Consider the following 16,378-nt stretch of genomic DNA (forward strand, 5'->3'; position numbering starts at 1 on the left):
CTTGGAATTCCGGCGCATACTTGACGGGAGCGATGCCTACCGGGCGCGAGATCTTCAGCAACAACCCCATTGCGCCGTGGTTCATTGCTGCAGTACTGGACAGCTTTCGCGCAACAAACTAATGTAGTTCTCACTTTCAAAGACGTAAGAAAACAAACGAGACGCACATCATTATCTAAAGTAAATATCGTCAGCGTTATACCTAATGACATCACTCATAGGCAAATATAATTACTCCATACACTCAATATTTTATCACTAATGGAATATCTATGTATATAGATGGACATTGTTTTTATGTCAACAGACCGACAGATCGATTTACTTTCGCATTTAAAACGTTAGTGTAGATATATGTATGTACTGCGTTAATTTAAACTTAAAAACTAAAATTACATCAAACTTTCATAATAATCGCTGTAGTAGTTTTGTGTGACTGTTAAATACAAACAAAAAAGTAACCTCTTTATAATATGTATCTAATCGTGCCACGGCAAGAAGCATTAATATGCAGAGTAACATGTTTTAAAATTATTATTGGTATCTGAATGTATTATTAACGTAGTATGTATTTTATTGCAGTAATTATTTCAAATAACTTTTAATTACAATAATATAACTGCCTTTGTAATCATAAATTTACTAAAAATATAAATGGTAGATCTACCCATATTATTTATTGTCAATAGGTATTCGATTGATCACAATCAAACTTGACTGTAAGCACTAATTTGGACTAAGATGCAACGTGAGGGCTCTATTAGACCTTAGTACAAGTTTGACAGTTAACCATAATTTATTCATTTATTTATATGTCGGAGAGATTGTTTGGTTCGGGGTCATCTTCGACATACATACAACAACAACAACAACAACAACAACAGCCTGTAAATTCCCACTGCTGGGCTAAAGGCCTCCTGTCCCTTTGAGGAGAAGGTTTGGAAAATATTCCACCACCCTGTTCCAATGCGGGTTGGTGGAATGCACATGTGGCAGAATTGCTATGAAATTTGTCACATTGCGGTTTCCTCACCGCTGAGCACGAGATGAATTATAAAGACAAATTAAGCACATGAAACGGTGGTGCTGGGCCATCTCGGCTCATGTGATATGTGATACATAAAAGTAAAAAAAAACTTGAAATTAAAAAATTAGCAGTTACCTCATGTTATTACTATACTTAAAAATAATTGTTTTCTCATATCTATAAATGGACTCTTGAAATATCTATAGGAAACCTACAAATGTTGCTTGGTGTGACTGTTCCGTGAATAAGAATATTTCGTGCTTTACGGGCCAAGACCCTAACTCTGTTGCATTCCGTACTCCTGGCACAATTACATATTCTTACTATATCAAAATTAATAATTGTAATTTTTTAAATGTGCAGAACCCTTTTGTTGAAATATAACCTAAATATGACTTGTATACATATTGTAACTAAAGATTAATTCTACTACAATCGTTTCGATTCTACCTTTTGGAAGCGAGTCAGTTTGTACTGACAAAACAACAGACATCAGTAAGTAACGGAACACATGAGTCATACGCTGATCAAATACCTGCCTTTTATCGATACCTACTAATGGTATAAATGCAAAGGTGACTCTGTCTGTTAGCTCTTCGCGCTTAAACCGTAAAGCCGATTTTGATAAAATTTGGCATGGAAGGCGTTTAAATCATCACTCGAGAAGGTAAAATTTGTGGTGTCGATTTGTGAGCTAAAGGTCGAGTTTTAGAAATTACGGCCGGGTTAAATTTCAGGTTCAGCTAGATTGAAAATAAAATTAGCAAATTTCAATCAGGTAATCATAGTCATAAAGGGTTTAGTTTATTATAATTATTTTTACCTAACAACAATTAATTGTAAGGAGGGTGAAAATGCAGGATGAAGCGTGTAAAGTTCAGGGTGCGTTGGCCGTCGTGTTGCGCCTGTCGCGAGCCCTGGGGCTTGCTCCGCTACGCTTCGCTCACGACCGTGGAGGCTTCATAGTTACAGTATCCCGACGAGTCGCTATATACGGTTACATCCTATCGGTCTGCACTCGTAAGTTGTATTCTTACACGCGGATTGCGTAAGATTATTCGAGAAATAAGTTTTTCTGCTATTGTCCAGTGATTTTCTACTAATGATATGTAACGTAGTTTAATTACGATAAACTTATTCACCACTTCGCTGAAATTTATTTTTCCCTCATTTTAGATATTTGTGGAGCAGTATGGATGTACCAAAGTATTGTTGAGTTTTACGTGGTGTATTCATCGTTTCCTGTTGGAAACATTATCACTGTGTCAGCAATAATGTTTGTAACCGGAGTGGGATCTTACGGGAGCATCAACCGCATCAAAAATATAGCGAAACATTCTAATTTACTCTATAAAGTAATATTATAATTTTCCGCAATGATAAAATTCAATATATTTGTTTTATAGTGTAATCACTGTAAATGTAGTTTTTTTGTATGTTAGTAATTTTAAAATTAAACCACTTGCTACAAAACAACTTTGCTTTATATTACTGCAAGTATTTGCGACGGGATATAGACCATGTTTTTTATTTTTATTTGGTGGAGCTCGATATTTCGACATTACCTACAAACGTCTTGTTTGCGAAGCTGTATATTCATCAAATAAAAATAAAAAGCAAGTTAGACAGATATGTCTACCTTGCTTTTTATAAACTATCGTTTAAATATCTGTAGTATTAAAGCAAAGTTGTTTTGTAGCAAGACTTGTATTCTAATACATAGACATATTTCAGATAAATTACGATTTAAATGGCAAAACGGATTTAAAACGAAACAAAATTCTATTTGCTTTAATTTTTATTAATGCAATAATTTTAATTTTAATAATGGGGCTTACTGCAATTTCTAAATATATCGCCTTCGGAAAAAATGGACGTGAGTTCTTTGAATTTCAATTTCGGGAGAGTCGTTGCCCAGTAATATAACTGCATTTAAAATACATGTCACGGTTCAAATCCGGACAAGCAAAACTGATGATCTATTGTATGCTTAGGGGTTCTACAGTTAAGCAGCAACACTTAATGCGGTTGTGTTACGTTTGGAAGGAGGTGCAGTGGTGTACGATGAGTCAGTGTAAACAGAAAACCTAGCATAATATATAACAAGATCATAGCACTTTGGGTGACTGTTTATCACTAGGCCCATCTTTAAGTCTGCCAAGCTAAAAGGACTATATTGCGGATGGATTTGGAAATCCTAATCATTCCGCATGAGTACTGGTATTTAGCTATCCGCAATTTATATATTGATATTTTGTCAGGTCTAACAATTCATACGAGACTTTTTTTAGTGCTAGGTTTCGACACTATGATTTTTTTGGAGTTCAGCAGAATATGTCTACTGTTTATGGAGAATATGTTTATAAATTTTGACGTATATTGCATCCTGCAGACGGTGAGTCTGAAGCTAAGGGAATGAGTAGACAAGTCAAATTCTGGTAAGTATGTAGCGATCATGTCCTCATTATACTTAGTTTTTTCTAACTGTTGATTTTTTCGATGCGTTCTCGATTTAGATATACAATATAAATTCGATAAATAAATATTAATATCGTAATACTGTCTTAAATAATATTTCAGGGGCGGCGTGCCGTTTGTCACTGACACGTTTCCGGGACCTTACGAAGGCTTATGTGTCTGTTTGCGAAGCTGTGAAGGGACTGAGCGAGACCCGGGAGAGCATCATATTTATTTTATTTTCTGCGAATTCTCTGTTCATGACGATGTCTTTCTTCAATTTAATTGACTACTCATATTTTACTTGTATGTGTTACACCTGGGACTCGTTTTATTACTCTTAATTATTTCAGTCGAATTAAGAATTTTTGGTATAATTTTTTTTTTTCGTTCTCTCATTTCTAAAGCAGGCGCAAGGCATCACACTTTGGCTGTATTTGTTCACGTGTTCTGGTGTGTTATGCATTTTTCTACGGCTGTTGTATTCATGGAATTTTCGTGGAATCAAATAAGTGCGGAGGTAAATTGATTATAAAATGTTTTATTTTCCAATATTCCCGTTGATTTTAAAAACATTGTGCAAAAGTTATGAGTACTGACTGTCTTCAATTTCTTTGAAGATTTTTTATGGCGTATTTAGACGGAGGGGCAAATAACACCTGATGGTATGTGGTCACCACTGACACTGGTAAGTCAAAACTGTTCAACCTTACATTGCCAAGACGCCACCAACCTTAGAAAGTTAGATGTCATTCCTCGTACCTGCAGTTACATCGGCACTCTCGTCATACCTACCCATAAGGGCTTGCATGACCAAAAGACGAATGTTACACATAACTTAAAATATTTTTTTTTGAAGGTCAAAGCGATGCGAATACTTTTGATTAAGTTGAAATTTAATATGACGCCAGTTGGGATGTCGATCCCTTTAGAACTGGACCTGATGTTCAAACAGATTCGTCTCAACCAGCCGACGATGTCTCTTCTGGGCCTTGTCACCATTCAGAGATCACTTCTCACAAAGGTTGTTATAATTGAATACGTTGTTTATTTAAAGCATTAATAACGGGAGCCTACGATAATATTATAAATGGCAAATTTGCTATCTTGATTTATCTGGGCCGAGGGAACCCATTCTCAGTGAGGGACTATGATATACTAGCTGCAGCCCGCGGCTCTGCTCGCGAGGAAATTATATAAATAACTCAACAGACTAATTTAAAATCTTACGTCAATTTAAGACCACCAGTGTTTAATCGTTTTTATAAATCAGAAGAAAAAAATATTGCAAATAGTCCCCCATATCATCTCCTAACGGATGTACGTCGAATTACCAATAACCCTTTGTATATAGATAGATATAGAAAATTGTTTTCTAATTTAATAACGTTTGTTACAGACGATAAGCTTTATAACTACCTACTTTGTTATAATGATACAGTGTATGCAAAAGAGATGGGAGAAGTGAATAAACTCGCAAAAAAATAATTTTGTGCAATTAAATATTGTGTAATTAAATAATATACTTGACTTTGATGAAAATAAATTTAGTGTAAGAACGTCCTACCTCGTGGACACACTAAATGGTGTTGAAAAAAACCTTGCGTTTTATTTAAATCTTACATAGAGACACCGACTCCAAATATAACAATAATTATAACTACATGATATAATCGTTAATCGACTTTTAAGTAGTCTAATAATTTTCATTTCATTTAACTCAGAAAGACTCTAAAAAATATGTTGAATACGCAATTATTTTTATTACTTTTTCGTGCATATTCATTTGTTTTAAAATAGTGTTTTGTTTGAAGTCGGTTTTTTTTTTGTTAAAATTTTATTTATATTTTGATTTTAAGTGAAGCTGATGTTGACTAACTAATTTTTTTTAATATGGATAGATTAAGCGTTCCGTTTATATGAGTCAGAAACTACTTCGGGGACAATTTCAAAGGAAACTTGCGAATAAAGCAAAAATAGACTTTCGAAAATGCTTGCTTGATGGAGTCGAACTTGAATATGTAGAGCAATACATATACTTGGGAAAGCAAGTATCGTTTGCTAAAACAAAAACCGAAGACGAAGTCAACAGAAGGATTGCGTGCAGTTGGAACAAATACTGGGCCCACAAGGAAATACTAAAAGGCAATTATGACCTAAATATAAAAAAGATCATCATGGACACTTGTATTCTGCCCTGCTTGACCTATGGCGACCAAACGTGGTCATTCACTAACAAAATATGCAACAAAATAAGAACTTGTCAGCGGGCTATGGAAAGGAGCATGCTACACTTAAGAAAAATTCATAAAACAAGAAGTCGCGAAATAAGAAACAAGACGAAACTAACAGATGCATTACACCAAGCGCTAAAACTGAAATGGAGCTGGGCCGGACATGTAGCGAGATGCACTGACCAGCGATGGACTCTCAAGAGTACGAAATGGTCCGGCCCACGAGGAAAAAGAATCGTGGGCAGACCACAAAGACGCTGGAGAGACGACATAGAAGAAACCACTGGAAAAGACTGGATAAAATTAGCACAGAATAGGAAAAAATGGAAAGAATTGGAGGAGGCCTATACTCTACGAAGGGGTTCCTATAGTATAATTTAACAAAAAAAAAAGACAGATATAATCACAATACAAAACTAACATAGATATAAGTATTTTCTTTTATAAAATATGTTAACACTATAGGAAATAAAAAGGCTTTATTATTATTATTATTATTATTACTGTCATACTTACATGCAATTCTGATGTATTATGACTTATAAAATCGATAAAAAGTAGCAAAACTGAAAAATAAAACGGCAAGTTGAACACCATCTGAAACACGAAAATAACTTTAAACAATTAATTACTATAAATATACCTATTACATAGAGAAATTAAGAGCAGAACACCATACACATGCCTGCAAGAGTTATCGCAATATCCTTACCAAGAGCTTCGTCGCGTGGCCAATTTTCTTGTTGTTATCTAATATGTTTTTATAAGCGCTCAAATGATCAGTTAGAGTCGTGGCAAGCATCGCATCGTGTTCTTCATTGCCGCTGTGTGATACACGAGAAAAACTATCCATTGTTCTCCTTAATAATCTCAGACGAATCCACAATGTTTCGAACATTAAGATCTCGGTGATATTACCTAAATTTACTGACGTCAACATCAGTACATAGAACACAAACAATTTGCTGACAAAAGGTATTGCAAAAGTGAGTGATACTAATGCTATTCGTAGAACACGAAATAAAGTAACAAATATGAATATGACAAAAGAAAAGAGAACTTTAAAACTTTCTTCTTCAACAAACGCTGATTTATGTATTTTTTCTATTCCGTCCAAATAATCGAAGAAATATTCGCCGTCGGTTAGAACTGATACTAAAATCGTAACAATGAAAGGTAAAAGTTTTACGGTAATGAGCATATTTACATGTTTTTCGTCAAATATTAAATAAATTTGCACACAGAAATATGTTACAATTATTGCAAAAGTAAGACAATAGATCTTAGCGATAACAGTAAAGGCTAAACACTTGTGGACTTTCGAATATAATCCAAAAAGCAGACGAGTGTACATGATTATATTTATCGTAGTGTAATGTTGCTCCGGCAACGTGTCAGAGACTTGAATATCCATTATGGGAAAACCTCTCGGACCAGTAGTTCCGATACGACAATGTTAATAATGATAAACCGGCTCTTTTATTGTCATAAATATCTTCAATACAATTTATTGATCATTTCAACTATCAATATCACACAACCAACTCACAGTCCCGACATCATCACATCGGTTAATATATCATTTTACATTGATTTAATGTGAAGTTTTATTAAAATTAGCTATTCCGACCGCGTGGAATGGTGGAAAGAATGCTAGTAGTGTAAAACTTCAGAGTTCCCCTTCAATAATAAAATAACTCAATTTGATTCGATCTTTCAGTCGATGATTTATATTATAAATTTTATATACAAGTGACATTTAAATATACACTTACTTAAATTAATAGTAGTTTCGTATAAAAAGTAACCGAATCTAATCGATGGATGAATGCTATAGATAGATAGGTACTCAATAATTAGTAAATGTAATTTTAACACAAAAAGCGTGATTGGGAGCGATGGAATAATAGATCTTGAAAATAATGTTTCTGTCATAAATATTTTTCATATACTTTTAGAATTACTGCTCGTCAAAATTAGTTTGTAATGTCAACCTGTAAATACTGGAATCTTTTTTTATGCTTAAGTTGGCAAACGGCCAGGAGGCTCAACTGATGAAAAGTGACTACCACCACCCGGACATCTGCAAACCCCCGGTTTACAGATTCGTTGCCAGTCTTTAAGAAAGGTGTTTAAGCCTACGCAGCAGAGGAGACTGCTACAAACATTATTTAATTTCTATTTATATTTATTTATATACAAAAACGAATATACATATATTATTATTATTTATTAATCAATATTATATTCTTAAATTGAAAAAAATCACAAAAGATTTTTGCACATTTTGCTCATACTCGTGAGATTTGTGCTGTTCTGGATAAGCCTCGTTGTGGACTCCGCTTTTCTTTCCTACCAGGGATACAAATTGGAACATTCCTTTGTACCACCGGCCGGCCTTTACCTTGAAAGGCAGCACCTATCCATGCGTTTAAACCGCGATGATTATGTATCCGCGAATGGGATTTTCGGGTGACTCTTCCAAAGTGCCGGTCGCCGGCCTCTCATGGTCTAGCTTTGTAAGCTACTGTCTTTTTTAGCTTCTTACCCGTGGGGGCAGATCTGTTTCTCACCAGATGACCCGAACTCTGTTCCTGAATCTATCACTAAAGTGGTGCTTTAAGTGGTGGTATGTTCTAGCCTTGGTTTGTTCGCTTCTGTTAAACGGCGTCTCGCCGAAAGCAGGAACGTTACCAAACCAAATACCAGCGCATTAAAAAAAGGACTTTAAAAACTTTCATTGTTAAGGCGAAGGCAGATTATAATGACAAAATTGGCGTGAGACTGGTACTGATCTTTCTTGAGGAACACGAATTTATGCACTGTGATGGTAATTAATGGGTCCAAAAGGCAAGACTAAGGAAAGAAGGAGAGCTGTAAGTAAAACTTCTTGGCTCTCTCTTAACGTCCTAGCAGACTCGGGATGACTAAAGAAAATATAAACAATACCATCCCTCCAACCGTGCTACAGTCAACTGTTCCTGAGTTGACCCTCGTTATACTGTCTCTTATTTACATGGCTCCCTGTTCTCAAAATAATATAATCAACAACATTATAAACTTCCAGCTTCTGCAGACCATAGACGAGAACCAGCTGATTAGACGCCAGACCGCCGATACGGTTTACAATGGGCTCGCATAGCTGGTGATTTTCTATTTTACCTGACATATGTATGGAGGGACTCAGTTGAATTCACTGAGATGAAAGTAGCAGCCATTTTGGGCATAGCAAAGGCTTTCCACAAGTACCTTTTTCAATGGTTCCTTCCAAGAAAATTATCGGTCATTATTTGCCATTGAAGAAAAACATAAGGGACTTATAATCAAGATTAAATTAAAATAGATGAAAGATAAAGGAAGATACGTTTTAAAGGATTTTCACTTGATGAAATTGAAATACCACAATCGTGTATGTAATAAAGACGCTGATAATAATCAGCGGTAGCGACAAGTTGATGGCGAACAGGCGCCAGACGGTGAACTTCACTGGACGAAGTTCCAGGAATTTTATTCCATCCAAAATCGTATTCCGCAGTTCATAGTCTGAAAAATAGATATATTTATAATATCATGGTCTTCAAAGAATTTATAACCTTTATCTTTTTTTTTTTTTTTTTTTATGTTTGTTACCTCATAACTTTTCACTGGGTGGACCGATTTTGATAATTTTTTTTTTGTTTGAAAGGTAGTGCTTCCCGTGGGGTCCCGTTTTTTTATTTTTTTTTCCGATGATGGTATCCATGTGAAAACGGCATAAGTCTTAAATTTGCGTTATGTATATGCGCGACAAATAGGTGAATAACTGAAAATCACGTTAACCAATTTTGATAATTATTTTTTTATTATAAAATATATACTTCAAGGGTAATTTGGTGAAAGTTTGGTAAGGTTCTGAGCACAGGATCCATGACAAAGTGACGGAACGGAAGGGAACGGAACAATTCTGAGGAGCACGTTAGCGATACTCGGTCGAATCTTTTATTTATAGGTTATTTGGATATTTGAGTCACCTTCCGTAATGTGGTTATGTTTATGTAATTATCATAGTCGAATATTATAATCAACTAGCTACCCACCCCGGCTTCGCACGGGTGCAATACTGATACTAAATATACTACAGAATTTGTTTATATACGACATCACATCGCAAACTTCTAAAATTATCAGTGTTTCTTTACTATATTGTTCATGTATTATATACACAAACCTTCCCCTTGAATCACACTATCTTTTAAAAAAAACCGCATCAAAATCCGTTGCGTAGATTTAAAGATATAGGGACAGAGAAAGCGACTTTGTTTTATATTATGTAGTGATGGAACTCCTATACGGCTCGCAGTTAGGGTGCGTAATGGGGCAGAATTTCTTACTATCTTTAATCAAATTTTGTGTATGTGATGTGATGTCATATGATGTACGAAATATAGTTGGTCTTTTTCAAAGTTTTTTTGCTGAGTTCGATTACAGCTCTTTCGAGGGATCCTTGTAGTTCACGCCGCGTGACGTATTAAATCCGCATTTTCGAAAGTCTATTTTTGCTTTATTCGCAAGTTTCCTTTGAAATTGTCCTCGAAGTAGTTTCTGACTCATATAAACGGAACGCTTAATCTATCCATATTAAAAAAATTAGTTAGTCAACATCAGCTTCACTTAAAATCAAAAAATAAATAAAATTTTAACAAAAAGAAAAACCGACTTCAAACAAAACCCTATTTTAAAACAAATGAATATTCACGAAAAAGTAATAAAAATAATTGCGTATTCAACATATTTTTTAGAGTCTTCCTAAGCTAAATGAAATGAAAAATATTAGACTACTTAAAAGTCGATTAACGATTATATCATGTAGTTATAATTATTGTTATATTTGGAGTCGGTGTCAGCCAATAAAACCCTACAGTATATCTATCAGAAAACAATACGAGAATACTTTAACAAATATGTTTTTTACAAATTACCTTTTACACAATAATATACTGGATCAATCAAGGGGCTCGTATCGCTTCTTTCTTTTGATTGTTGGGGCAAGGGCACCGTGGCTGACACCGGCTCCAAATATAACAATAATTATAACTACATGATATAATCGTTAATCGACTTTTAAGTAGTCTAATATTTTTCATTTCATTTAACTTAGGAAGACTCTAAAAAATATGTTGAATACGCAATTATTTTTATTACTTTTTCGTGAATATTCATTTGTTTTAAAATAGGGTTTTGTTTGAAGTCGGTTTTTCTTTTTGTTAAAATTTTATTTATTATCTTTTCCGCTTCAGCGCTGGCTAACTCTCCAAATATAGCAGGAAAACAAAACAGAAAGACATCGAATACTAATTCAGCTGTCATATTAATGGTTTGCTGTAAATAAAACATGTTTTAAATAGCCAAAAACCTAAACCAAAAAATTAAAATTAAATTAAATAATTTTAGCAGCAATTGAGGATTTTGGCACGTGGAGTATAAATGTACTATAACAGGAGGCGGCAAATACTTACTTGAAATTTTGTCATACCCTTACTAATAAAGTCTGAAAATTAGCAAAACTATGAAACAAATCAGCAAGTGTAACAACATCTGAAAAGTATAAATTTTACTCAAATATATTGGCAAATATTAAAACATACGAAACGCAAATATTTAGCACAAGATTTATATATTAGTTCATGTAGAACTCGTAGATTTCAATGTGCAAGTATATCTTATGTTTAAGTATTAAAACGGATACAAGTAACTTGTGAATATGACCTACAAATTATTATCAAGTTATATATTAATTGACTTCATAACTGTTAATACTCGATTAACTGCCGTCATATAATTACCAATAATTTCGCTGCGTGGCCGATATTTCTGTTATTATCTAATATATTTTTATAAATTTTCAAATGTTCCTTCAAGATCGTGATGACCACAGAAGTTTGTTCACCACATAATACGCTGGGAAAACTTTCCATTCTTTTCAACCGACTTCAAAAAGGAGGAGGTTATCAATTCGTCTGTATTTTTTTTTTTTTTTTTTTTATGTTTGTTACCTCATAACTTTTCACTGGGTGGACCAATATTGATAATTTTTTTTTTGTTTGAAAGGTAGTGCTTCCCGTGGGGTCCCATTTTTTTTAAATTTTTTCCGATGATGGTATCCATATGAAAACGACATAAGTCTTAAATTTGCATTATGTATATGTGCGACAAATAGGTGCATAACTGAAAATCACGTTAACCAATTTTGATAATTCTTTTTTTATTATAAAATATATACTTCAAGGGTAATTTGGTGAAAGTTTGTTAAGGTTCTGAGTACAGGATCCATGACAAAGTAACGGAACGGAAGAGAACGGAACAATTCTGAGGAGCACGTTAGCGATACTCAGTCGAATCTTTTATTTATAGGTTATTTGGATATTTGAGTCACCTTCCGTAATGTGGTTATGTTTATGTAATTATCATAGTCGAATATTATAATCAACTAGCTACCCACCCCGGCTTCGCAGGGGTGCAATACTGATACTAAATATACTACAGAATTTTTTTATTTACGACATCACATCGCAAAATTCTAAAATTATCAGTGTTTCTTTACCATATTGTTCATGTATTATATACACAAACCTTCCCCTTGAATCACACTATCTTTTAAAAAAAACCACATCAAAATCCGTTGCGTAGATTTAAAGATATAGGGACAGAGAAAGCGACTTTGTTTTATACTATGTAGTGATGGAACTCCTATACGTCTCGCAGTTAGAGTGCGATATGGGGCAGAATTTCTTACTATCTTTAATCAAATTTTGTGTATGTGATGTGATGTCATATGATGTATGAAATATAGTTGGTCTTTTTCAAAGTTTTTTGCTGAGTTCGATTACAGCTCTTTCGAGGAATCCTTGTAGTTTACGCCGCGTGACGTATTAAATCCGCATTTTCGAAAGTCTATTTTTGCTTTATTCGCAAGTTTCCTTTGAAATTGTCCTCGAAGTAGTTTCTGAATCATATAAACGGAACGCTTAATCTATCCATATTAAAAAAAATTAGTTAGTCAACATCACACATATGTTTCTTACAAATTACCTTTTATACGATATTATACTGGGTCAATCAAGAGGCTCGTATCGCTTCTTTCTTTTGATTGTTGAAGCGTGTGCCCGTGGCTGATACCGGCTCCAAATATAACAATAACTATAACTACGTTATATAATCGTAAATCGACTTTTAAGTAGTCTAATATTTTTCATTTCATTTTACCTAGGAGGACTCTCAAAAATATGTTAAATATGAAATTATTTTTATTACTTTTTCGTGCATATTCATTTGTTTTAAAATAGTGTTTTGTTTGAAGTCGGTTTTTCTTTTTGTTAAAATTTTTATTTTATAATAGTGTTTTGTTTGAAGTCGGTTTTTCTTTTTGTTAAAATTTTTATTTATTCTCTGAGATTTTAGACGAATCCACATTATTTCAAACATTAGGATCCGGGTCATGTGACTTAGATGTACTGACAGTAATATTAGGAAATTGACCTCAATCACTTTATAATATAAATCGTATCTCACAATCAATAATGCGGCTACACGTGAAATGCGATATAAAAGAATGAAAATGAATAAAACACAAGAAAATTGTACGTCAAATTGTTCTTCTATAACAAATCCCAAATGATCAACTTTGTCAGTCCCTCTTAAGTATTCGAAGAAATACTCGCCGTCGGTCAGAACTGATACAAAGATCGAGAAATTAAAAGTTAAAATTTTTATGATAAATGGAAAGTGTGTGTCGTGCTGCTCTAAATAATAATATCGATCCTTACAGAAAAATGTTGCAATTATTGCAAAAGTGACGAACAGATCTTGGCAACAACAGTAAAAGCTAGACTGTTGTGGACTTTCGAATACAATCCAAAAAGCAGACGAGTGTACATGATTATATACATCATAGCATTATGTTTCTTGGGCAACTTATGAGAGACTTGAATATCCATTATGGAAAAAACTATTCAGACTAGTAGTTTCGACGCGACAATTTTAATAATGACAAAAACAGGTGCTTTTGATTGACTTTAACATTTTCATTACAATTTATTGTTAATTTCAACTATCTACATTATTCAAAACAATCGTAACAGCTTAGCCCTAAAATATTATTTGCAATGAGATTTTTTAACCGACTTCAAAAAAAGAGGAGGTTATCAATTCGTCGGAATCTTTTTTTTGTGTATGTTCCCCGATTTCTCGAAGACGCGTGGACCGATTTTAAAAATTCTTTTTTTGTTTAAAAGGTAGGACCTTCTAGTTGATCCCATATTAATTAGAACAGGTTCTGATGATGTGATTCTGGAGAAGTCGAGGGGAACCCTCATATTTTATAGGCACTTGTATCGTGTTTTACATATTTTCTGATGTTATATTCGGTTTAAAGACATTTATTTCTCATAAAGAACACAAAAGTTCACTTATTACAAGAAATTACAATTATTTTTCCTGAGGGTACATTTAAAAGTCTGCCTTATGAATTGTATACACTGAGGTAAAATGTTGCGGGTAGTTATAGTACACAAAAATGTTAAGGTAGGGGTTACATTAGCTTATAAATTATTTTGCACATATTCCATTACACGTTTTTTGAATATAGGAAAACTCTTGCTATTAATGATTAAATCTGATAATTTATTATAAATTTGAACTCCTTCAAATAAAATGTTTTTCTTTCCATAGTTGGTTCTAGTTTTTGGAAGTTCTAGTTTATTACGTTTCCTAGTGTGGTATGTATGTGTTTTTTTATGAAAGTGTAATTGTGAATGTGTTTTATTTGTTATTATTTTTCTAATCAACATGCAGGTTTTCAAAGCGTATAATTGATTTAAATTAAGAAATTTTGTTTTTTTGTATAATTCAGCGGATGGCGTCATATAATCATATTTGTAAAGAATTTTAATAACTTTATTTTGTAAAATTTGTAATGGCTTTACGTTAGACTTCGCAGCAGTTCCCCATATTTCAATAAGATATTCTATATGAGGTTTTACTAAAGAATTATAAATAATAGGACGAACTTTATTAGGTATACATAAGGAAATTTTACGTAGTGCTCCTATCAAAGGGGATATTTTATTTTTAAGATGATCAATATGGTACTGCCAGGTTAACTTGCTATCCATTATAAGACCTAAATATTTTTCATGATTAGTTTTATTTATAGGTTCGTTAAAAATTGTTAGTTGGTCATGAATTGGTATATTTTTATTTTTAGGCGCGAAGATCATATATGATGTCTTTTTGGTATTAATAGTTAATAAGTTAGACAGAAACCATTCGCTAAAAACATTTAAATCACGTTGAGCTACGTCAATTATATTTTTAATGTTATCACCGAAGTAAAATAAGCTTGTGTCATCCGCGTAAAGAGTTATATCTCCAGACAAATCAATTGTACTAATGCTATTTATATAAATTAAAAATAATAGCGGTCCCAAGATAGAGCCTTGTGGTACTCCATATGTTAACGTTGCGGGCTTACTTTGAAATTTTCCGATTTTAACAATTTGCTTGCGACGATGTAAATATGATTCTAAAATTTTGATTGCCGAACCTGTTTTACCTTCTTTATGTAGTTTTTGCAATAATAAATTATGGCTGACCGTGTCGAAAGCCTTTTTTAAATCGATAAAGATACCTAGAACGATTTGCTTATTATCCAACGCGTTTTTAATTTTGGTGACAATATCCACAGTTGCTGAAAGTGTATTAGATTTCGGACGAAAGCCATATTGTTGATTAAAAAAGAAGTTTTGTTTATTGAGGTAATTATAAAGACGTACATATATTAATTTTTCTAAAATTTTTGATGATATGATTGGGGTATTTTACTTGCTAAATCGGAACCAACAGTGGAAAAGAAGTCATTAAAAAGTTGACAAATCTCATAAGGATCATTTACTACTATATTGGAATCTCGAACAAGATTAGGAGGTATGATATTTATCTTATTTTTGTTATTGACGAGACTGTTAATTAAATTCCACATTTTTCTTGGTCGCTTTTTACATTTTTCAAAGGCGTTGGAATAGAAGTTAATTTTAGCATTTCGTGTAGTCTTGAAAGCTTCGTACCTTTTGGTTTTGAATGTTGTTTCCCTTTCGGTATTTTTAATATCAGTTCTATGTTGGTTCCAGGCAATATTTCGATCTCGCACTCAACTATTCAAAACCTCTTTGTTTATCCAATCTTCTCTGGGTTTATATAAGATTTTTATTTTAGTGAATTTATTTTCTTGAATTTTAGTCTTAATTAAATTTTCTAATATTTCATAATCGTAGTCTTTATTTTGGATCACAGTTATTTCCATTGATTTATATAAAGCAGTATAATCAGTTACCAAGTATTCATGTCTCTCTCTTTTCTTGTCAACTTTAATCTGTTTGATATCTAGGTAAATCTGCTTATGGTCAGACAAAGGGGTATCAAGGAGAGCCATGTGGAAATTCACACCATATATCATGCTCCAGATATAAGTTTTATTGAAATAGGGTCAGCGCTATTTGAAAAAATCTACAAAAACCATTTATTACATAAGGGCTTTTAATTTCTATTTTGTGAAAATAGCACTAAAAAGAGTAAAATAAAATATTTTTTAAAAAAATAACACCGACTTCAAGGAGATGACTTTAAA

The 16,378-nt window shown here is 33.1% G+C and overlaps 1 long non-coding RNA gene across 1 annotated transcript; it reads left to right on the top strand.

Moving 5' to 3' along the window:
* The first annotated feature begins 3,910 nt into the window (after positions 1-3,910).
* LOC124532685 lies at positions 3,911-5,044 on the top strand. The gene is made up of 3 exons (XR_006966657.1): positions 3,911-4,004; positions 4,344-4,508; positions 4,884-5,044. It is a non-coding gene; the product is annotated as an uncharacterized LOC124532685 (long non-coding RNA).
* The last annotated feature ends 11,334 nt before the right edge of the window (positions 5,045-16,378 follow it).

This window comes from Vanessa cardui, chromosome 10 (genome assembly GCF_905220365.1).
Source record: "Vanessa cardui chromosome 10, ilVanCard2.1, whole genome shotgun sequence".
NCBI classification, from domain to species: domain Eukaryota; kingdom Metazoa; phylum Arthropoda; class Insecta; order Lepidoptera; family Nymphalidae; genus Vanessa; species Vanessa cardui.